Source organism: Vitis vinifera, chromosome 9 (genome assembly GCF_030704535.1).
Source record: "Vitis vinifera cultivar Pinot Noir 40024 chromosome 9, ASM3070453v1".
Classification (NCBI taxonomy): Eukaryota; Viridiplantae; Streptophyta; class Magnoliopsida; order Vitales; family Vitaceae; genus Vitis; species Vitis vinifera.
In genome coordinates, this window is record NC_081813.1 from 15376220 (window position 1) to 15402170 (window position 25951).

Genomic DNA, 25951 nt, shown 5'->3' on the forward strand with positions numbered 1-25951 from the left:
AATCATATTTTAAAATTTTTTATATCAGTATTATATCGTAAAAAGAGAAAGGGAATGGGATCATATTCAATTTTATTTCTTTTTATTATTTTTCTAAAATTTTATGTGTTTTACTACTGTTTTTAAAAATTGGTGAAAACAATTTTTACTTGTTCTCTAAAAACTATTCTTTATTTCACTTTGTTTTTAAAAATCGTTTCCTAAGAACAACGGTCAAACAGTGTTCAGAATTTTTAAAAACGGTTTTTTGTTTTTTTGATAAAGATTGTATGATATGTAATAAGACAAACATTGATATAGAATAAAAAACATTAGAAGATGGTTTCACTATACACAAGATACTATAGATCCAAAGGTATAGAGATACAACATTACTATTACTTCCAATACATAAGTACTTCATCATAGTGGGAGGTTTATACTCTATATATTATGATGAAGCAATGAGTGTGTTGGTGCTCATAACTCGACAAGGAGCTATGAATGATAGTTAGAATCGTTGTAATTTTAATGTAGTCTGGGTTCTTGTAGAAGCACCCGAAGGGATAAAACCCATAAGTGGAAGTTGGTCTACAAAAGGAACAAAGGAGTAGATGGAAAGGTTGAGATTTAAGTGGTTAGGTTGTAGCTAAAGTTTATAGTTTGAAACATCGTTTTGAATACAGGAAACCTTTTCACCAGTAGTTATAATCAAATCCATTAGAGTACTCCTATCCATTGTGGTGTATCTCATTTATGAGATATTGCAATAAGATGTCAAGATAGTGTTCTTAAACTTTTATCTTGATATTAACATCTATATGATGTAACCATATATTTTCATAACAAATGGTCTTGTGTGTACAAGAAGGTGAAGGGAAGTGTGGTAGTGCTCTAAGATCTTCTAGGTAGATAACAATCTACTCATTGAGAATGATGTAGAGATATTTTCATCAACCAAGATAAGTTTTTCTACTCAATTCTACAAGGGACACCATCTAAGTTTATCTATCTAAGTTTATTGTTTGTTCCTTTGGTTATTCATCATTGGGACACCATCCTAAGTTCTAAGTTTATTCTTTGTTTCTTTGGACTTTTATCATTGGGATGCTATCATAGGCTACATCTAAGTTAATTATTTGTTCATTTGGTTTCTAATTATTAAGACATCATCCTAGGTTCAATCTAATGTTATTCTTTATTTCTTTAGACTCTTATCATTGTGGTACTATCCTACGTTGTATCTAACTTAATTCAATTTTCCTTTGGACTCTTATCTAAATTTATTCTATGTTCCATTGGCTTCTCATTATTGGGACACCACCATAGGTGTAATCTAAGTTCATTATTCATTCCTTTGGATCCTTATCATTAGGACGTTATCCTGGGTCCTATCTAAGTTTGTTATTTGTTCCTTTGGTTTCCTATCATTGGGATGTCGTCGTAGGTTCAATCTAAATTTATTCTTTGTTCCTTTGGACTCTTATCTTTGGGACATCATCCTAGGTTCTATCTAAGCTTATTATTTGTCCATTCGGTTTCTAATCATTAGGACACCATCCTAGCCGCAATTTGAGTTTATTCTTTGATCCTTAGGACTCTTATCATTAGGATGTAATCTTAGGTTCTAGTTAAGTTTATTATTTGTTCCTTTTTTTTTTTTTCTAATCATTGGGATACCATCCAAGGTTCAATATAAGTTTATTTTTTGTTCCTTTGAACTCTTATCATTGGGACGCCACCCAAGGTTCTATCTAAATTTATTATTTGTTTCTTTGGTTTCTTATCATTGGAACACAATCCTAAGTTAAATCTAAGTTTATTCTCTGTTCCTTTTAGAGTTTTATCATTAGGATGTCATCCTAAATTGTAATACCTAGCACCAATGAATTAAATAGGCAATAATGATTATCTTAGTACTTAACTTTAAACGTGTTTAATTAGATGTTAAAACTAGTTTAGTGTTAATCCTGTTTAATTATGAATTAAACTTTGATTAATGTTAAGTTAGATTAGTTAATGACAACCATGCTTATTAGGTTCTTAGGGGCTGATTATAATTATGAAAACCTAAAGGACTAATGGGTAATTATGGGTTTAATTTTTGATAACCTAAAATACTAAAGTGCAAAATTGGGAAGTTGGAGTTAGTGGCAGCCAAGTGGCCTGCCACCTCCTACTTGGGTGGGTTGGTGGCCGCCATGTGGCCTGCCACCTTCTACTTGGCTGCATGGAGAGCCCTATATAAGGGCATGCAACTCATTTTGCACCATTTTACCTACAACAACTTGGGTTAGAGAGAGTTGTTTAATTTAGTAATTTCGGTTCATTTTTGTTCCTAATGGTGTACTGAAACAAATTAATGGTAAAATTTTTGTAAAAGTTGAGTGTAATTAGCTATAAACATGTTTTAGTTAAAAATAAAAATTAATTAAGGATTAAAGTATTTTAGCTTAAATATTTTATTAATGGTAAGATCAGTATAAATCTTTGTTTAATTTGGTTTAATGGAAAAATAGATTAGTAAACATGTGATTAATTAGGTTATTTGGACCCTTGGGATTTGTTAATGGGTTAGGCTTTAAGAAAATCATAACAATTAGTGTTTGGTAATTAATTAGAGAATATTAATATGCATTATAAATATTGTTTAATTCAATTCAAATTTGATTTAAAATCCTGTAGGCATGTAGATTATAGAACATTAGAATTAAAAATTAGCAACAGTAAATTGTATAAATTTTCATCATTAGGAAGTCTAAATTATGTGTTTCATTTCAATTCCTTGTAATAGGTAAAGATCGCCTACATAGAAGAATCATAGAAGGAAAGTTTGTGTAAGGTAGGGAATTTTATGCTAACCCATGGTGTATCTGATTTCTTTCCTTGAAAGATTTATTGGAAATTTCATGTCATTTCTATGATTTCATAAAATGTTTTAATGTGTCATTGCATCTCGGTTTATTGTGTTGAAATGTTACATTGAGATTGGTGGTATGAAGATTCATGGTTCTGTGTTGTGGAAATGGTTCATGGTGTGGTTGCATTGACAAAAGGATATGGAATAATCACAGATGATATTCAAAGAATTGATTGGTGGGAAGTATTTGTGCGATGCTACAGGCATTATCCTTTAATATATTATTTATGTGGGATCGTGGGTCCTTGGGTGAAAGTCCCTAAAGCCCTCGAGGAAGACACTCCGATGTGGGTGTATGGGGTTGGTCCTACCCTTGGGTTTTTGTCCCTAAAGACACAGGGTTGGTCCTGCCCTTGGGTATGAGTCCCAAAAGGCACGGGGTATGACTTGCCCTTTGGTGATGTCCCAAAATAGTCATTATTATATTGATCATGTATCTTGTGGAGCATTGATATATGATATATAGATTGGTGGGGGTCAATAGTTTATCAATCGTGAAAGGATGGACAAGGTAAAGTAAAGATGAAACCAGCAAACACATGCATACATGTTTGACATGATTGCATATTTGTTAATGGTTATAAAATGTTTATCATGCATGCTATTACATGTTTAATTCAAAGTTTTTAAGGGTATGCTTAGGATGGTTATAAACTTTCCTACTGAGTTGTGAACTCACCCTATCCCTTCCATCTTTAAATGTAGGTCAGAAGACCTATGTGGGAAATAATGCTGGAGCATTGCTTTACTATGATTGGATGTTGTTTGCTCGCATTGATAGTGTTTTGAGGCTTTGCCTTTGTATTAAAGACCAAATCTTTTTTTAGGAATGATGTAATATATATATTTGTTAGGTACACTTGTAGTATGGGCTACCCGTAGTGAACCATGGGATTTTGGTATATGTAAATTAATGTAGTACAAGTTTCTTTTGTGAAACAAAACATATTTTGTTAACTAATAGTTACGAAGTTTAATACAAGATGCACTCTTTATAACATATTTTGCATATTCTCTTTTTGCACAAAATCAAGCAGGAACTTGACATTTAAATTCTTGTATCCCATGCAGCATGTAGCCATTCTATTTTCATATTACGAACCAAGGCCAAGCCTTAGACCCTAGTCTCATTCTTCCATCCCACAGCGAAGTTAATCATTTAACCAGTTGTCCTTATCTTCTTTTCGGTTTATTTATTAGAGGATTTCCAATTTTCTTTATATATATATACATGGATCTACTCATTTGAATATTTGTAATTTTATTGTCTCCATGAATAAGTCCACTTTTGTATATATATTTCTATTTTTTATAAATAAAAAAAATAATTCAAACAACATCTAGTCTAGATTTTGATTTTTAAATGAACATTCAAATTATTTAAAACTATTTAATGAAACTAAAATACTATTTACAAAATTTAGATCTTACCTAGAAAGATTGTTCTCCAAAACCGTACATTCTCTTTCTAGGGATTTTTGTATAGAAAAATCATGAATAAGCTATTTATAATTAGGTTTTTAATGGAAAATGATCATTCTATTTCCATTTATTTTATTTTATTTCTTTTTAAAATTACATTTGCCTCCTTGACAGTAAATTTGTTGTACTACAATCATGCCTAACCTTAGCACACATTACTCTCAAGAGCACATAGAACTCATCATACACAAACCACATATATGTTACTCAGCTAGCTTAGTTGTTTACATTGTAAATATTTAAGTAAATATCCACGTCTTACATTTACTTATTTTTCCACTTACTTCAAGTTTATAGCATAAGTAATGAATTGCCCCATATATATTAATTCAATACAAATACTCCTAAAAATTAATTTCATGTAAATCAATTTTTTTTTTCAATTTTAATTATAAAATGAAAAGTTTTGAGGAAATTATATATATAAAAAAAAGTATATATATACTCAAAAGTAGGAAAATGTCATTTTTCAATTTAGATATACTAAATTGAAAGCAAGAAATACAATTTGTTTTTTTTTTTTTAAATTAGGAAATTTTCAAAACTATCAAATTTCTCATACTTAGGTTAAAATTCAGGATACAAAGTTAGCGTACAAGGTACATAACCTAAAGCGTCATCTTATCTATACTCTTATATGAGATAATTAAATTATAACTGAGAGCAAAGCATATAAAATAAGGTTTGATATCATTTTTATATGGTGTTACCTTTTGAAAAGCCTTAGAAACGATAAGATCCTAAATATGTAAATAAATTTTTAGGGGAAATATATTACAATCACTATCCTTTTCCTTGGGTTTGCCATATCTCAATGTTATACTTTGTTATATAATTTCATATCAAATTTAAGGTTGTCTCTCAATAATTGATTTTCTCTATTGTTCACAATTCAATATCAAAATGAAATCAATAAAGGATCCACATTAAGGTTTCAAATCGTGTCAATGCATAATTTGATACTCCACTTTGTGGTATCGACCTCCCTACGGATTTAAAATTTTGACACTTTAGCCCCTAGTGTTGATTTCAGTGCAATTCATCCACAATATCCTAGCCAACCTTGGGTCAATTTTTTGGGCCTTGTTTGCATATTTTTAGTTTTGAAACCAAATTTGAATTTGAATTTCATTAGGTTCATGATGGTTCATATTGTCATTTCTTTGATTTTGTCCATGCGTGCATATCTCGGCCTTCATCATGTTATCATATACATCTTTTGTCTATTATTTGAGTGTCACTACTTTTGGTATTCATCAATAAATTAATAAAATATGAAAAAAAATTACTTGTTTAGTAAAGACCATAGTTATTCATCGTTTAACGGAATACTCCTGAACCTTTTCATTAAGTATGCTAACTCTTAGATCTATTTTTCATTAATACACTTGTTTATTACTTTATGAAGTCACATATGATTTTCTTTCTTATTTTATTTTTACTTTAAAATTAAATAAAGACTCCAAATCTTAATAAATAGAAACCAATTTTCTCAAAGGAATACTTTTCTCATAGTCTAAATCTTTCCATGAAGTAGGGATGCATACAAAATGTTGTCCATAGTGGGTGACAATATTTATAAGACTTTTCTTTGGTTTATTATAACTTACAAATGGAATTATTTATCATATCATAAAAAAATTTATAGTATATTTTTATTTTTTATTGATGTGAAATTATTAGTAAAAATTTTTATTTTTATGAAAATTATTGTAGACTTTATATTAATTTAACCAAATATCTTTATAGATTTAAATTCATTTTCTTTTAAAATTAAAGCAACATCTATTAACCATCTACGAGTCAAAAAGGCATATATAACTTTGACAAAAATAAACCAATCCCTATTATAATGGCATCAAATCAATGCTATAACAGAAATGTAGATTCTTACAAAGCTTAGATATCCACTATTCAAAATCAAGTTAAACAGATTTACCTAGTCTCTTTACTCTAAGGACTTACTCTCCAGTACTTACAACTTGATTCACGTCCACGACGCAACAACTTCATGTTGCTTCCTAATAAATCCTTCAACCACTCTAAAGGGATGATGGTCTTCAACCCAATATTCGAATATCAAATCCTTGGATGAGAGATCAGAAATAGTATGACACTTTAAGCTTTCTTAAAGAGATCGTATTTAAGGAATGAAAGGTCTTTCAACAATATATCTCCAATCTCCAAGATCTCTAACCCTTAAGGGGTTATAATGAGGTATTTATAGGTGAATACCACAAAGAATTTCAGTATCTTAAGTTTCCAGATAGAGTTTGAGTGAAATTAATCCAAAATTCGTTTCTAAACTAGGTAGGACTATCAAGTGTGCTTGAGCGGACTTACATCACTTAAGCGGTCTACTTGAGTGAGCTTAATCGCTTGAGCAACCCCTACTTCTTTTGAAAAAACATTTTAATACATTTTAAGTCTAAAAATGATATTGAACCTTTTTATACCTCAAAAGAGCCTAATATGTCACAAGCAAAACCTTTTTAAACATACTTGTGACTTCCTAGTTAGACGAACACGAACCCTTGATCTTTAATGGAAATCAATTCATTATCTAAAAAGACTTCTATGGACAAACATTACAAGGAACAAAATTTCCAACATATAAACAAGACTCAATGTCCTAAAAATCTCCCCCTTTGGCAATTTTGTGACAAAATATCATTACATAAACCAACCTAAACTCTCATATTGGAGTTTACATAACACACATTAATACTCAATTAAAACTAAACTAAGGGAATGCTTTGCATCACTTTTTAGTACTTATCTTCTAACCTTGTAACCTGCACACATATAGAAAACTATACCAAAGGTAAAATGGTATGAGAGATAAAATAATGTCGTGAAAGAAAAATAGGATAGTTGGAGGTTTTGCTTGATGGCTTGTGAAATCATGAAAAAGAACATATTCATGTAGTGATACTAAGGTACAAAGCAAAGCTTGAGAGGAATATAGATGTATGCAAATCAACCAATCATAATAGAAGTTAAATAAAACCTAATAAATCAACAGTAAAGAATAGGGGCCTTCTTGTTAGGATAGAACCCTTAAAAGCATGACATGATGTAATAAATTTGGAATTCATTATTTATTTAATGATGTTCCAATTTCACTTTTATCTATCCTTATTCAATGTATTATACTTTATGAGCATTCTTGTCTGCACCTTTTTCATTGTACGTGACTTAGGTGCATTGGCAGTTGCACAGAAGATCTAAGTCATGGGTTCCTTGCAAATAGATGACTTGTTCATAGTCGGGTCATGAGCCTAGGCAACCCATTAAAGGTTGTAGTGCACCACCTCCTATTTAGAGGGATGGCTGGTCTTGGCTTTTGGGATGGGTTTCCATGATGAGTGCACTAGTATGTATGGTTACACATTGGACAATGCCTATGGTGAGTTATAACTTAAGGCTATCAAGGAGTCATGACCTCACTAAGTTACTTCATTGTGTTGTCTGTCAAACTTGAGAGAATATTGAACTTGTGCTAAAGTTAGCAATGACTTTGTCTTACGGGTGAGACCATAAGTTGATTATATATTCCTTATGGATTGGGTCATTGTTGATGGAAGCCGGTAGCAATAGGTATTCTCAATAGATGCACCATGATATCTCTTGGGATTGAGACAGTGTGTCCCTTTGGGTGATCCTAAGGAGGTGATGGAAACTATGGCCATAGTAGTTCCTTAAGTGGAACTTGACATAAGTTCTTTGAGAGCTAAGATATATCAATTGAACACGCAATAGGAGGATCTATAACTTAAGGATAGTAGAGGTAGTCTTGAAAGGTTGATAGCTTTCATTTTATTAAACTACAAATACCAGTTCATAGGGAAACCGAACACAATGAATAGTAGGTCAAGGACATGAGCACTTGTTGTCTCATTGTTATTTACATAGGATACTAAAGTTTAGTTAATTAATCAATTAGAACCCATTTGGGCTAAATTAAGTGACCCAAGCCCATGTGGGCTCAAGCTACTTAAGCCCACATAGGAACCCTGTAAATACCCCATTGGGGTTAGAGTTTCCATAGCTTTTGTCTTCCACCATCCAGAGAGATAGAGAGCCATTGTCTCCACCCTCTTCTCCCTCCCTACCAGAAGTGTGCTAAGATCAAGGTTCAAGTCATCAAGAAGAAGACTTTGGGTTTACGAGACTTTTACGATTTCGATCTTCATCTTCACCATGTGGATTTGATTCGAGAACATCCAAATATAAGGTATGGTTTGTAAGAACTTTTTGAATCCTTTTAAAGTATAAAAATGTTATTTTTCCGTTGTGCATAGGATTTAGAAAAAGCGTAGGATAGTTATGCATGTTCCTAACCCGATTCGGACTTGGGAAATAGAGAGATTCGGGTTTTTCCCATCCTAGTATAAGAGCCATAGGTTAGTAATCGTGCTAGAACCATTGTAGGGTGTGTTAACTTGGTTTTGCAGGGTTTTTGTTTATCCCATGGCCCCAAGGATAATTAATGTGCGTTCTTTATTATGATCTTATTATAATATGATGGTTATAATTGTGATTGCTTTTATTGGGATGTAATAATTATTTAGATTGTTGTTTACTTTTCCTATATGGGTTGTAAGCCTCATAAGAGGCATATGATTTTTGTTATTTTGTAAAAATCCCGCTTTTATCTTAGAATGATATGTAAACTCTAAAACTTTGGAGTACAGGATTTTGTTGTAAAAATTCATTTTTTTTTTATTTATCATTCTTTGTAACCTATGGAGAGTATGGAAGTAGTGCAAAGCATCACAGAGTGTTCGCGCACATTCCCTTGCTGGAAAAGAGAAAAGAAGGCTTCTTGGAGTTTCTTTCATGAGTTCCTATGGTGATTTAAGGGAAAAGAAAGAATCTTGGAAGTTCTTGATTTTAGATCATTGGCAGCATAGTTTTGTCATTTTTAACTTAAAATTGGAATGACATCCCATGATTTTCTTGGGTCAAACCACTTATGGTTTTGGAACCTAGGAAATCATCAATCCAACGCTTCAAATGGATCATATTTCGGAATTGAAACGAGAGAGTTATAACCACTTGAATCAAGGTTGTGCAGAGAGCATGGTAGCGACATTGACTTCAACTCAAAATCGGGGCTACATCCTATAATCTTTTTATGGCAAATCAAATATGATTTTGAATCTTAGGAAGTCAGAAATCCAGTGCTTCAAACAGATTTCAATTGAAAGTTGAAACGAGGGAGATATGGCTGATTGAAATAAGGTTACGCAAAGGGCGTGCAATTATAAGATTGAGTTTGGACCAAATTGTTTTTTGTTGTTTGGGCTCAATTTTTTAGCCTCTTTTTGGGCCCTCTTTTTTTTTTTTTAATGGCAATTGGGCATGTTAGGTTTTTCTTTTTTCACTAACCCTATCTTTGGTTGTAGGACTATTTTGGTAATTTGGATTTTATCCAAGTGTTAGTTACCAAATATGCAACAAAATCCCTAAGGCCATGGGGATTATTTATTTAATTTCTTTTATGTATTTTATGCTTTTTTATTTTTGGCTTAGAATATATTTTGGTATTCTTAAGTTAATGAATTTTCATATTTTCTGGTTGTTAAGTTAATGATAATTGGGAGACTTGCGAATGCTGGAGATTGTTTCAAGGCTTTCTGGTTGTTTCTAACGACATGACAAGAATATTCTAATGTTGGGTTTTAGACGTTTGTAGCCATGATTCAGGTATCTTCTGAATTGAGGCTCAGTTTTGCTAGAGAACAGTTACACTCTTATTCTTTGAAGACAAGTGTAGATGGAGATGCTTTATGGCTTGAGCACTGATGAACATGTATGGTAAATGTGGGAGCATTGGAGATGTTCAGTGAGTCTATGATCAGATGCCAAAGAAGACCATAGTAAGATGGAATTCTATCATTGCGAGTTATGCACTTCATGATTATAGTGAGAAGCCATTGAGTATGCATCACAAAATGTAGGTCCCATCCTTACAGGGCCATGCACGGTCACTTACCTTGGCTTATTTTCACAGTCCATATCTGCATGCATGCATGCATTTGAAACTATTTTTTCTGAATAACTTGATTTCCAAATGATTTAATTCACAACTCTCCATCCCTTTTTAAAAAATATTTTAAAATAAGTAAGAAATCAAATCCCGTAATTCCAAATAATGGAGTTATGGGAATTGATCCATGCAAAATAAATTGGGCTTTGGTGGGGACCCAACATCAAATAAATTTTCACCAAAATAAAAGTGAATTTGAAATGAATGCCATGTGTGCTGTTGATGGTTCTTTATCTGTTTAGTGACACACGGGCTATATTTTGTATTCATTAATTGTGCACTAACCCCATTTCTTGATAGTGCATGGTGGTTCATTGCCAAGGTATGTATTTACTCGTGTCTTGGTCATTCTCTCTGCATGTTCTAATTCTCATATGTGCATGATCATTTAGGGTATTCATTGATTCATTCATCAATTGTCATGTCAACTTCATTTTATTAGTAGAGACCCAACTTTAGGGACTTAGAGGGTGCTACAGTCGTTACTGTACCTTTCTGATAAGTAACCTGACCCCCGAACCTGATCCGGTTTTTCACATACCACTTTTTCCAAAATAAGGAGTCACACTTAGAGTTTTCTTTCTTATTTTGTTTACCCTTTAAAAATAAAACAAAAATAAGTGGTGACTCCAAGTCATTTTCTAATAAATAAAATCATTTTCAAAATAAAAATCGAGCTCGCCATCTAGTAGAAGCGCATGAGCCGAAATGTGGGGTCCATAAAATATAATTTAAACTATAAATAAAAACTCTTTTTACTTAATTTTATTCTTATAGCTAAAATTTTAAAGTGAAAATGAAGTGCTGCATGAGTGTTTCATACCAATTATTTTCTTCATGAAAAATTTACTAATAAATCTATAGTATTTCCAAATAAATGATGGCTAAAATATAATCATTAATTATATATATTAATTTTAACCATAATATGTAAAATTGTATTATTGATAAAAATTTATCCATTTCACTTAAACAATATAATTTTATTTCCATGAAATATTATGCACAATGTTTAAAAATTTATGAATAGCATATGATAAGTATGAAATTAAATGTGTGTTTAGTAAACCAATTTAATAACACAAAGTGACTTAATGACTTAATTTAAGTTGTTAAGTAAATTAAGTATATTTGGTAAAATAACTTAAAGTAAAAAACAATTTTAGGTAATAAGTAAAAACAATTAACTCATTTTTAAATTTACATCTTTAGTTTACTTTTTTTATCATCATTTGTCATAATTTTTCATAATCTCTTTTGCTACTCCATGACCTCCATGATGTGCCTATTCTGTTCTAAAATCAATTTTTTTTTATCTTGTTGATAAGTATAAAAAAAAAAGTACATCATTGAAAAAGAAATTCAACAAAACAACTTTAAGTAATAAGTAAAAACAATTAACTCATTTTTAAATTTACATATTTATTTTACTTTTTTACCATCATTTGTCATAATTTCTCATAATCTCTTTTGCTACTCCATGACCTCCATTGTTATTTGATCTCCTTTACCCAAATAATAATTTATGAGAATAAATATATCAATTTGATGATTTATAATAAATTTTAAATTAATTTTATTAAACAACCTTGATACTTAAAGTAATAAGTTTTAAATCAATGACTGAAGTATGATTTAACTTAAAGTCAACTTAAGTCATTAAGTAATAAGTATTAAGTTTACCAAATATCCCTTAAATTTGTAAAGAATAAAACAAACTTTCATTATTTCTATTATCGAATATTCAAATTAAATTTCCTAGTTTGAATTAAAATAATACAAAACACTTTTTATTTATAAAATTGAGCACCTATAATTTTGGTATTAAAATTTTTACCACTTAAAGGGTGTTTTGTAAAATTTAATACTTATTACTTGATAAGTTAAGTTGACTTTAAATTAAATTATTCTTAAACTATTATTTAAAACTTATTATTTATTTTAAACTTTAAGATTTAAGGTTGTTTAATAAAGTTAATTTAAATTTTATTATAAATCATCTAATTAATATATTTATTCTTATTAATTTTAACTAATATTTATCTTCACTGATTTTAATTAATATTTATCTTCATTAATTTTAACTTGTATTTATTTTTATTAAGCTTAAATAATAACTTTATTTGTTAAACATCTATTTACAGTATGATAAATATATGAGATAACTATGAACATTTATTATAAAAGATATGTAGTAGATGTAGAACTATACTTGTAAAATATACCATTACCATATATTATTAAATGATTAAAAAAAAAAATTAAAGATTAAAAATAAGTTAATTTTTTTGACTTATTACTTAAAATTCATTTATAATATTAAATTATTTTATTAAATATATCTAATTAATGAATTTAAATTAAGTTATGGAGTGATTAGATTAATTTATTAAATACCCTTATAGACTATCTTTGATTATCAAAAAAATGATAGAGAAAAATGGAGGAGAAAAAAAATAGAAAAACAGAAAATGCTAGAATAATTTTAAAGTCACTAAGATATTTATTTTTATTTTTTTATAAAGATTAAATATTTTTGAAATATATTAACTAATAATAATTTTAATTATACTAGATTTTCTTCCCCTATTTTTTCATAATAAAATCAAATGCAAGAAAATTATTTCTCTTTAAACATTTATTTTTTCTCCTTCCCTTAAGTACCACCAATACCACCTTAACCCGGCTTTGTCGCTATTCTCTTCACTTTCCCGCCAAACGAGTGCCAGAATCTCAATCACTTCTCTGCAACCATTCTCCTGCCCACCTTCACCCATCAATGGACGCCAACATGTACATTCCCCTCCCAGAAGAGCTCGAATGGCTGGAAGCCAATTCTCACCTCCACCAAGACCTCGAAGACTACGAAGACCAAGAACCCCCAGAACCCTACCCTGAAGAAGAAGAAGAACAGCTCCCTGAACCTCCTTCACCACTTTCACAACCTCAAGTCAATAGCCAGAAACGCCCCCTATCCGACGGACTAGATGCCCCCGATTCTGGAAAGCGTAGCAAAGCTGATCTGTCTGAGACCGGAGCTGAGGAAGATTGGCTGCGATACTCGCTGCCGCAGGACAGTGACGGTGATTTGGAGCCTATGGTTGTTGATGAGGAGAGAATCGTTTCGCGATACGCGTCAGAGATTGACGGTGATTGTATTCCGGTGACTGGACCAGGTGGCGACAGGGTTTACTTGAAGATTAGCGCGACTGGGAGCGACGGGAGGTTGAAGAAACTTGATTTAGAGGGACGCACCAAGGGTGAGTCTAGTTTTGTGGTAGCTGTTTGGTTACCGAGAGAATGGAGGAAAAGAATAGTAAATGCAATCTATGAATTCTAGGGCGTATTTATCAACTGACCACAACACAATTTTGGTTTTTGAAAACCGTTTTCTGGTAACAGAACCAAACATGTCTTTAAATTTTGCTATGTCTGGATCCTGAAAAACAACATAATCACCAGAGCTCCACTTAGTTCAATGCGGCAATTGTTTAGTTGAAAGTGGTGTTTTGAGTTTTTACCTTTTTATTTTCCTTTTCTTTTTCCTTTTCTTTTTCCTCATCTTCTTGGCAACCAAATGAAGTTCAATTGTGGAATCACTGCCATAATTGCTTGGATGTTGATGATATAAAGAGGGAACTGCATTTGCCCTATCATATTAATTTGTTGAAGAATTTCATCATTGTTCTTCTTTTTATTATTTTTGTGAAATATTAGCTTGAACTCTGATTTTTGATTAGATTTTTATCGAGGAACCTCCAGCCAAAGTATATTAGTCACTAGCAAACCAAATAATCATATTTCTTATTTTGTTTGGAAGTTTAGGTTATAGCCTGACCTGAAGTGTATCAAAATAGTTTCATCACATTTGTCCAGACAACCAAGTTCCAGCTTCAAGTGTTAACAAACTGGAATTTTGGCTTCAAGGGTTGACAAACTGGAATTTTGAGAAGGTCACATGATTTTAAAGGGAGGATATTACCTCAAGTAGGGGCAAGTGGCAAAATAGGATTTACCTAACACCCCTAATTGTTAGGACTAAAGTTTCACTGAATTGAGTTTAGTATGATTTTGATATTTTTATTATGTTGTGAGAGACTTATTTCTGAAAATTATGTCAGATCTGCAGTCAGTCATGAAGTGATCCTTGTGTATTAAGCTATGCCCCACATGACTCTTGCAAATTAGGTTTATGGTGTTATGAATGTTTCTTGAGATTTGCCTTGACACATGTCTTGAATTCACTAACTAGCATTCCAACGTTATGGTTGTGAGTGTTGTTCCTTTGAATGCAAGACAATTTAGGGACATGATAGAATGAATACTGTTTTTGGATTTCTTTTATGTTTATTCTTTTGGAAAGAAGGTACCAAGTTATCAGATGTTCTAAATGAAAGAAATTTGCAACAATTTGGCATGGTCTTTTTGATAGGTAAGGATCAATTGTATTAAAAGTGGTTATCAAAAGGGCACACAAAAGTATACATGGTGTATTCAAGCGCTAAAGGTGAAACATGGTAGAGGGAAACACAAAAAACAACACCCTTGCCTTACTCAGACTCTTAGAGTTCAACTATCGATAGCGTTGATCATTGACAAAGAGCTGTCTCTTGTGTGTACCCTAACCTATTCTAAAAAATTGTACATAAATAGTTGTTTAATTGCTCGATCTGCATTTTTAGTGTTCTCGAAAGCTCTCTTATTTCTCTACTCCAAAAATCAAAATAAAGGAGCTGCTCTCCACGCTGTTTTCCTACAAAGGGTATGTGCTAGCTTAGAAGGACATCTCGAACTAAGGAGATCACCACTTACTGAACACCTAATAGAGCATAAATTAATTGCCAAAGCATGACTGCTTTGGAACAATGAAGGAGGATATGGTCCATCGTTTCTTCCTTTACTTTACACAAATAACACTTACCCGACAACTGTGAACCCCTCCTTTTGAGTTGATTAGAAGTTAGAATGTTCCCCATAAAGCTTCCAAACAAAAAAGTCAACTATCATTGGAACCCATGGTCCATATAATGCCAGATGGAAATGCCTCCATTCTATGATTTCTTAAGAATAAAGCGATTTAACTATAAATTTGCCACTCTTTGATATCCAACTAAATTATGATATCCTCTACATCCCTTCTAATTATTTGCCCTTGCAATCTCTTAAAAAACCTACACACCTACACCTCTCCTCACTCTTAGTCGATGTTTTGTCTTGTAAACAAGGGATTCCAACAACCTCTCTACCTACTCAACTCCCACAAATTAGTCAATTGTACATCTTTAGCAGGGACCATAGAGAACAACTTAGGAAAAGCCTCTTCTAGGGAATCATTGTTGTACCATCTATCCTTCCAAAATTTTACCCTCCTACCGTTTCCCACCCTATACCCAATCTTATTATGAAACTCCTCTCACTTGCTCTTAATAGCCTTCCACAACTCCACCCCATATCCTTTCCTTCGATGCTCTCGAGCACCATCCGTCCTCTTCCTCCCCACTCTTCCCTATAATGACTTGCTTCCAAAGGGATTATTCTTAGTTGCAATCTCTAACACCATTTTCCAAGGAAGGCCTTGTTTAGAATAGACAAATTTTTGATGCCTAAGCCTTCACCTTTTTTCTCCATATGGACTATCAACTAATTCATCAAATAAGGCCTTCTTTGAAGCTCTCCTCCCACTTAAAGTTCACTTTAATTGTAACCAAATAAGTCCTTCTATGGGAATTTGACATTTTGTGGAAGAACTTTAGAATTTTTTTTCTCTTTCTTTTAGCCATAATTCTCGTGGTTTCTACTCTAGGAGATCTATTGTATTACTACCTACATTCTGAACTCCTCCATTATCCCCTCTTAACCTCACTTTCCTCCATTGAAAGGGCGGTCTCCTTTGTTTTTGCATCCCCGAAACCAATCTTGTTGAGAGTTGCAACTTTATTAGTAGACAAATTCCCTACCACCTCTCTATTCTAGACTTGTGGATCCTGCTTCAAAGCCTTTAGTTTGCTAGCTAAAATGTGGCTATAAGAGCCATTAACATTGTAGCCTTCCCACCAATTTCTAACTAGGTCTTTAAAACCTTCTACATTTAGCTTCATATTTTCAAACCCAAAAGGCATTTTGCCCTTCCTCATCTCTCTTTCATCAATAAAATAGGAGCAGGATCAAAAACAAGTTTAGGCAACACACTTTGGGTCAAACAATTGAAGTGACTTTCCCACTCTTTTGAATCAAGGTAGCTATCTAGTCTAAAAAAGGATTGAATATTTAGATCACCACACTAAGTAAAAGGACCCGCCGCAAGGGGATGATCCCTCAATTGAAGCTCATCTATGATCTTCAAATTTCTTCTTTCCCCTAGGAATTTGACAAACATTAAGATCCCTTCCAATGCAACAAGGGTTGCTCCACAATGCTCTAATATCTCCCAATTTTGACCATAGATCCTCTCTCTCTCTCTCTCTCTCTCCATTATGAATTGACCTATACACTCCTAAAAGCATCTAAATAAAATTATCCTTGCAGTTCTTAAACCAACATGAAAGAGAAGGCACCCCATTTCTACCTCCAGAAGCTTCATGACCTTATTGTCCCAAAAAAACTAAAATACCCCCTACTTGCCCTCTGGCCTCCACATTTGATTACTACCAAAAAGTGCTATTTTGTAGACCTAATTATAATGGTTTTAAGCACCTTTGAGTAGTAATCATATTCATTTAACCCAATTAATTCATTAAGGTCCTTAGTAATTGGTTTTAACCATTTTGTGGCAAGTTTACATGTTTATATCAGCTTATGAATCAATTCAAGCATGCCAAATGATGGAGGAGCTACTTGGACAAGTTAAAGCAAGCTTTTAGCTACACCAAAGCAAGCCAACAAAAGGAGAAAAGCAAAGAGAAGCAAAAAGAAGCAAAGAGGAAAATAGAGGACAGCAGCTGCAGTCTTCTTTGGCACTTTTGGAGCAATTCCCGAAGTCCATTTTCTACATGCTATATACCATTTCAAAGCTCAGGAAGTCAAGAATCTAACGCTTCAAACCGTGTACGATTTGGAGCTGAAATGAGGAAGATATGGCCTTTGGAAGACAACTGCTCCAGGTGTGCGAATGGTGTGCGAAACTCGCACACCCCCCTCAGGTGTGCGAAAATTTCGCACACCCCATGCGTGGTGCGAATTTTGCTCTGTTTTTGCCGACTCCACTTTAGAAATTTTCTTTTGTATTTTTTGATGTAATTTCCTTTCTTCTCCTTGTAACAAGCCAATCACAAGCTTTTGCTTTTGTAAAGACTATATAAGGGGTGGAAATCACCTCTTGGAATATATAATACATATTACGTTTTACACTCTCTCGTTTTCTCTTTTCTCTTCACTATTTTATTTTCTTGGTAGCCAAACAGCCTCTAAGGGCTTTTTCTCAGAGGATGATTGGCTAAAACTTTTAGTTTCTCAAAGTATGGATGTTATGTGATGACTTGGATGCAATCCCATGGAAATTTCTCACACCCGGAAGGTAAGGTAGTCGTTTTTCATTAAAGGTTCATTAATGCAAAGTTTGGTTTTTATTTCCTTTGGACAACTTCCAACGGCCAATACTTGATAAGCTTTTGGATTTCTATCCATTAGTTATCTCCTACGAGCTATTGGAAGGTGAGGTTTTCAATTCCAAGTTTTGTATTAATCCGTTAGAACCAATTTCAATGGCCATTGAAAGGTGAGTTTATCACCTGGAATGACTTTGAGTTGCCAATATTTGGTAAGCTTTTGGCTTTAGACCATTAGTTATCTCTTACGAGCCATTCAAAGGAAGTCTAAGGTGAATAACCATTGATGAAATTCACTACCATCTGTTTTGCCATTTTAAAGGATTAAAACGTGATTTGCTAAATCCATACCGGTTCGGGAAGCAAGCATCACCATAGTTGCAACCCCAACGCGAGGAGCCTATCCTGAGATTTCCAATTTGCATAAGAGCCAGAGCATAGCTATCCTATCTTTGAGAAACTTGTTTTTACACCCTTTCATTTTAGTCTTTAATGTTAGCTTAGATTAGTTTAAATCTTTCTAAAACATTTACATCTTCTTTTAAAGCTAACATCCACAAGAAAATCACCTATTTTCCTAACTTGAATATCACTTGTGTTTGCGAAAATCCTTCCCAGTGAACGATCCTAGAACCACTATGCTATAGTAGCTTGGCTACTTTAGTAATAGTATTCAAGGTATAAATTTTGTTGATACGCCTTTAAAGCTAAGCTACCATGAGTCGAATCAACATTACCCCAATTTATATTCTATGTACTCCTAAATTCCTCACCAATTAACTCGACATTTATTACACCTTGGTCTCTTCTAGATGAACTAGGTTTACCCTCTACAATGTGATCAAAGCCTTTGCTACTTTCCGCTTTTCTATATCATTAATATGACTTTCAAATCTTTCACAAAAGGATTCAAATATTTTCTTTTTGATAGGTAAATAAGCAAAATATATTAAAAACGCTTGCAAAAAGGTGCAACAAAGCACACACGGAGTATACAAATATGACCCATAGGCAAGTGATAAAAGAAGAGAGAAAGATTAAAACCCACCGTCCCACCAACACCTAGCTCCAACAAGGGCTGGAAACCCCTTAGCGAAAAACCAAAAAAGAGAAAAACATAAAAAACCTTACCTAGAATGAACAAAGAACCCCTAGTCGAACAAAGAGAAAAACATAAAAAACCTTACCTAGAATGAACAAAGAACCCCTAGTCGAACCACTAGTGGTCAACAGAGACCCCTGCCACTAACTCCGCACCCCTCTCCCCTTTCCTTTTACTGTGGTTGAAACACTATTATAATTGACTGATCACTCGAGGCTTTGGATTTCCTTCTCAAGATGCAAAGAGGACAAAAGGATTCAAATCTTCTTCACTAAACTTTGCATATCTCTAAATAGCTTCTATTCCTCCTCCCTTTTCTTTAAGCTGAATTATGGTTAATGGAGCACTCCACTTTGCGAAGTCTCCTCTTAAATCTGGATCCAAGTGCCAAATTCTTTTTTATTACTCGACTTAACTCTTTGCTCCTCTTTCTGTTCTCCAACCCTTTTAAGAAGCCATTATTTTCTTCCTTAAGATCCTCAATTGACATTCCCTCAAATATGTTGAAAGTTGCTAATTTTTGAAGGTATCCGTGGAGCAGTTGAAGATTTGGCTCGCTCTACATGGAGGGGAATCACATAATGAGGAAGGCTCCTCAATGAATCCTTCTTCTTGATCACTACAACCACCTCTCATAGTGCTTGCTAACATCTCCACCATCATTCCATTTTTCAGAATAAAGCAGAAAGTTCCAACCATTAAATTTTCAGCCTTTGGAAAAGACCCATTAAGAGGGTTATCCCAGTGAACCATACTCCCTATTGTCTTTTCCATTGGAAGATTGCCATTTGAGATTGAAAAAGGAGAGAATGCCCCGTCCCCTAATAGAGTATGGAGTAAGGAAGCTTACTTGGGAAGTAGGAGGCCTCCTTCACTAGGATTACATCCATAGGAGTCAAAAACACAACCTTAACTAGAAATCTCTTCTCAACCGTGGGTTTGAGATCATCCTTGACACTCACAATCATGTCAGAGAGTAATGAACCTTCGAAACCCTCACGATTGCTAGAGCTCATGGTTTTAGCCTGATGAGAGATTGCATAAGGCTCTCGTAATGCTAAAGGGCCAATCATCTCCATTAGGCCTAGACCTTCCCCTTTAAAAGAAACACAATACGCATCCGTAGTGCCTAAGCCTCCATCCACGCCTATACCTAATGCAACCCCCTTCATTTCATGGGGTGACATGCAAACATCCCCATGTTTGTTTGCATATGGTCCACCAACCCTAGTCTCGCTGCGATGTGTAAAGCACTATCCAAGTCCTCTCCAACCTCCAGCCCCTACCTAAGCTTGAGCGGCTTCACCATCAACATCCATGGTGGAATCTCCCACCACAGTTGAATGGCGAAGTAAAGCTTTCCTACCATAACTTGCAAACTTCTTGGGACCTTCCTTCCATTTGTTTTTACTACTACCTCTCCCACTATAAATTTCAGCGCATTGCAGTGTCTTCATCTACAACTATGAAGCCTCCACAAGCTTCACCTAATTGCTTAAAAAAGCCTCTGTGCCACAAAAACAAAGGAAGACCCATAATCATCACCTAAGATTCAGCCACCTTATCTCCTTCCCTAAGTTAGCCAACCTTTAGAACCTTTTTTTTTTTTACAATAGCCTCTTCCTCTTGAACATTGTTGATTACTACTCAAAAAGTGCTATTTGATAGCTTGTAATTAACTCTTTTAAACACTTTTGAGTAGTAGTTATTGCCTTTTAACCCAATTAACATGTTAAGGACCCTTGCAATCAATTCTAATCAAATTGTGTTAAGTTTTGGTGTTTTGATAGCTTTTTGATCACCAAAGCAATCCAAGATTGAGGAGAGTTATTTGGAATCCATGGAAAAGCAATGGAAAGCTCAAATTCATGAAGAACAAGCTTTGGAGCTCCATAGCCCTTTGTCAAAGTCGTTCAAAGTATGCAAGGAAAGAACAAAGGAGAGAGGAAAAACAGAGTGAAGAAAACAGAGGACAGCAGCTGCAGTCTTCTTTCGCACTTTTAGAGCACTTACCGAAGTCCATTTTCTACATTCTATATACCATTTCAAAGCTTAGGAAGTCAAGAATCCAATGCTTTAAACGGTGCACGATTCGGAGTTGATACGAAGGAGTTACAGCCATTGCAAGAAGATCACTCCAAGCTGAAGGAAGAATTTTGCACAACGCTGCGAAATCACCCTTTTGTTGCGAGATGATTTCACAGCCTTTTTGTACAGTGCTGTGGATTCCCCCTTGAAGTTTCCCGTCACGATGGAAGCCGAATACCACAAGCTGAAAGACCACTTCGCAGCGTTGCGAAGTCAGCCGTTTGCTGCGAAGTAATTTCGCAGCCCTTTGTGTGCATATGCGAAATCTCGCAGACCTCGTTTTCACCTGCGAAATGGTCCTTAATGCTTCCCGATATTTGTGCACCGACTCTTTTAGATCTTTTCTTCAGATATTTTTGTATAAATTTCCATTGTTCTCCTTGTAATCCACCAACCATAAGATTTCTTAGTTAGGAAGGTTGGAAAAACGTCTCTATATATATTCCCTTGCATCCACTGTAATAGAGGGAGAGAAATAGATAAATATATCATATATAGAATCAACGAACAGAGCACTTGCTCTGTTTTTCTTATATATTCTTGTTTTCTCGTTAGTTTTCTTGCTAGCCAAACATTCTCTAAGGATTTTTCCTCAGAGGATGAGAGGCTAGGCTCTTTGTCTCTTGGAGTGAGGAAAGCCGGGTAAGTTTCCACATGCATAAATTGGAAGTTTTGTTGTTTTAGTTTTTAATGAAGAGAAAGTGTGACCCGTTAATGGTTTTTATCTTTTTAGTTAACTTAAAACGCCTTTAAATCACCTAGGCCAACACTTGGTAAGGCAAGTGATCTCCGTCCATGGAGATGCACTAGTTTACCCCTTGCGAGCCTTTGGGAGGTGACTTGAAGGTAGGATTTTCTAGAATAGCCAACACTTGGTAAGCTTTTGGACTTCAAGGAGACATCCATTAGTTATCTCTTGCGAGCTTTTGACGGGTAATCCAAGGTTAAAGATCACCTTGAATGGCAAGTGCTAGGTGAGAGGTATGAGCCATTGCAAGGTGCATCAGTGAGAGGGATTTAGTGTTTGAACCCATTAATGGGAAGCATCTGTACAACACCGGTTGGAGAAGGAACTATATGTTAATTCTCTAATGCGAGGAAAAGAAACAAGTGACCGGAACTCTCTTTTTTGTATGAGGAACCTGAGCCTAGTGATCTGAACTCCAAGAAACATTTTTCTTTGTAAGTAAAATCAGTTACTATTTTTGGTTAGTTTAAAACCAAACCTTTTTCATTCAAACATCTTTATGTTTTCTTTTAAAGCTAACCTTGAAATGAAAAGGCACCAATTCAACTTTGAATTAATATCATTTGTGAAGTGAAAACCCATCCCAGTGAACGATCCTAGAGCCACTATGCTATAGTAGCTTTGTCTTTGCTACCCTAGTAAATGGTGTAATAGGTTATAAATTTTGTTGATTACTCCCTCAATCAAGGAGCACCAGCTGGACACGAATCAGCTGAGACACCAATTGGGCACGAATCAAATGGCGCCGTTGCCGGGGATCGAACCCCGAATCAGATGGTGCCATTGCCACTGCCGCTGCTAGGGACGAATCAAATGGCGCCGTTGCCGGGGATGGTGCCACTTTATAGTGATATCACCTTTTCAGAGTACTTGTGATCTTCATCACAAGTTTGGTGACTTTTCTTTTCCTTTTACTAACTCTTTTTATTTCTTTATTGTTCATATTTTAGTATACCTTTTATTTAGTTTTTAGTTTACCTTAATTTTCTTTCTTTGGATTGTTTTTCTTTTATTTTCCTTTGTTTTCTCTATTTTTAATTCACAAATTGCTAAGTTGTGCATGCCATATTGAATACCATAGCAGAGGAAGCCATGAACTTCATGAGTTATGTGGCTGAAGTCTCAAGAGAATGGGGTGAACCAAATGCTAGAGATAAGGGAAGAATGACGTCTCAACCTAAAGCTAAGGGTGAGATGTATATTTTGAATGATGGTATGAACATGAAGGCAAAGATTGCAGCTATGGAAAGGAGATTGGAAGAGCTAGAAATGAACCAAATGCAAGAAGTGCAAGCCATCTCTCTAACACCATTGCTACCTATGGCTTGTTCCATTTGTCGATCATATGAGCACTTGGTGGATGAGTGTCCTACCATTCCAGCCGAGAGGGAAATGTTTGGTGATTGCAACACCTACAATTCCAATTGGACGGACCATCCAAAATTCTCTTGGAAACCACAGCCACCTCAGTACAAGCAACATGTTCAAGCATTTCCGCAAGCCTCAAGCCTTGAACAAGCTATGGTGAATCTTAGCAAGTTCGTGGGAGACTTTGTTGGAGCTCAGAAAGCCATCAATGCTCAACTCAATCAAAGAATTGACAGAGTGGAGAGTACTTTGAACAAAAGGATGGATGGAATGCAAAATGATATATCCCAAAAGTTTGATAATATCCAATACTCAATTTCAAGGCTCACAAATCTCAACACAATGCAAGAGAAAGAAAACTCTCCTTCTCAACCTTATCAAAATTCCAAGGGCATCCATGTAGTGGAGGCTCAAGAGGAAGAATCTTCAATGGTGAAGGAAGTTAAAACGGTTATCACTTTGAGTGGTAAAGAGGTTGATCTGCCCACATGCAAGCTAGAGCATAAGGTAGAGAGTGAAACAGAGAAAGAAAAGAGGGAGGAAATCAAAGGAAAGAAAAAGGGGAAAAGCATAGAGAAAGATGGCTATGAGGTTAATGTACGAAGAGAACCACAGAGGATAGTCATCAAGGAATTGATGAAGAAACACATGCCTCCACCTTTTCTCCAAGCTTTGTATGGGAAAGTCATACAAACCAAGTCTCAAGTGAAGGATCCAAACTTCATATGGGATTCGGGCAAGCTAAATCAAGAGCAAATTTTTTGATGGACTTAGTCTTTCTAAAGACTAGCTAGTCCATATCTTTTTGTTTTGTTTTTTTTTTTACATGCTTTAATTTTGATTTCAAATGCTTTAATTTTGATTTAAATGCTTTAATTTTGATTTTAATGCTTTAATTCTAATTTGTTTTGATGTAATATAGGTTTTTGGATGATCAAAATTAGGAGAAAATGCAAAGAAATTGAAAGGAAGTCTTTCGGAGCAAAAACGGGTCAAAAACAGGGCAAAAACAGGGGAAAAACAAGGGTCTGCGAGATTTCGCAGCCTCTGCGAAATCGGCACTTTGCTGCGAAACCAGTTCGCAGCCTCAGGCCCCTCTCTGCGAAAATTTTCGCAGCTGCGAAACCACTTTTGGCACACGAGTGCCACTTCGCAGCACAGGAGTCCCCATTTCGCAACTGCGAAACGGCTGCGAACCACCAAAGCATGAAAGATCCTATTTTCGCAGGGAAAGCTCCATTTCGCAAAGGATTTCACAGCTGCGAAGCCACTTTTTGGCACACGAGTGCCATTTCGCAGCACAGTGAACCTCATTTCGCAATTGTGACACGGCTGCGAAATCCCAAAGCGTAAAAACTTCCAATTTCGCAGCCAAAGCTCCATTTCGCAGGGTATTTCGAAGCTGCGAAACCACTTTTTGGCACACGAGTGCCATTTGGAAGCCCCGTACACTCATTTCGAAGCTGTGAAATGGCTGCGAAACCTCAACACCTTAAAATCCTTCAGCGCGCACACCATGAGCTGACATGTCACAGCCGTACCCCCATTTCGGCAATTGTTGGACACATCTAGATCACTTCCCGAAGTTCAAATTATGCATGCAATATCTCGTTTCAAATCTTGGGAAGTCAGAAGTCTATAGCTTCAAACGGTGCTCGATTTGGATTTGAAACGGAAAAGTTATGGCCGTTTGAAGATGACTGTGCAAACCATGAACGAAAATGTCGCATCCCCATTTTGCTACTGTTGGACAAATTTTTGAAGCACTTCCTAGAGCTCAAATTATGCATACCATATCTTGTTTCAAAGCTTGGGAAGTCAGAAGTCCAGAGCTTCAAACGGTGAACAATTTGGAGTTGAAACGAAGAAGTTATGGTCGTTTGAAGACAAGCGCGCAAAGATGAGCGAGAATTTCGCAGCCGAGACACCATTTGTAAGGGTGTTTCGCAGCTGCGAAACCACTTTTTGGCACACGAGTGCCATTTGCAGCATAGTTCCCCTCATTTTGAAGCTGCGATACAGCTGCGAAATCACTTTTGAGCTGCGAAATGGCTATGAAATGATCTCCAAGCTTCGAAAGGGCTGCGAAATCACCTCCAAGCATCGAAATGGCCTTCAAATTGCAAAATTGACTTGCGAAATGGAGGAAGGTTTGCAAAAACACCTTGCAAAGCCAAGGAAAATTGCTAAAATGCCAACAGAGCCTCACAACCATGCATCTGAAGAGGAGAGCCCCGCGCACCCTGGGATCACACACACTAAGCCTCTCACTCCATTTCTGACCTCCTTAAACCATCAGAGCCCATAGCTCCAGCTGAGGAGACTATGCCACCTAAGGAGACTACCAGAACAGAGGCCAAAGTCCTGATCCAACCCATTCAAGAGGCCACCACAGACACATCAGCTCCGCATGACCTTACCATTACTTGATCATCTCTTTACTTTTTGTCTTTACATATTATATTAGCATAGACATCATTTTTTGTTTAAACTTGGCATTTTTTTTATTTCCTCTACTCACTAACTCTTTTGTGTTTTTTTTGAAACATGTGGTTTCTCCTATATGACTCAGACTCCATATCACATGAGGTACCACTTCCTTCCTCCTTATTTTCAATTCAAACATTGAGGACAATGTTCATCTCGGTTGGGGGGAGAGATGAGG

General features: G+C 34.9%; 1 pseudogene; it reads left to right on the forward strand.

The window, feature by feature from the left end:
* Positions 1–13215: 13215 nt before the first annotated feature.
* Positions 13216–25951, forward strand: part of LOC100241615 (uncharacterized) — a 49992-nt pseudogene continuing 37256 nt past the window's right edge.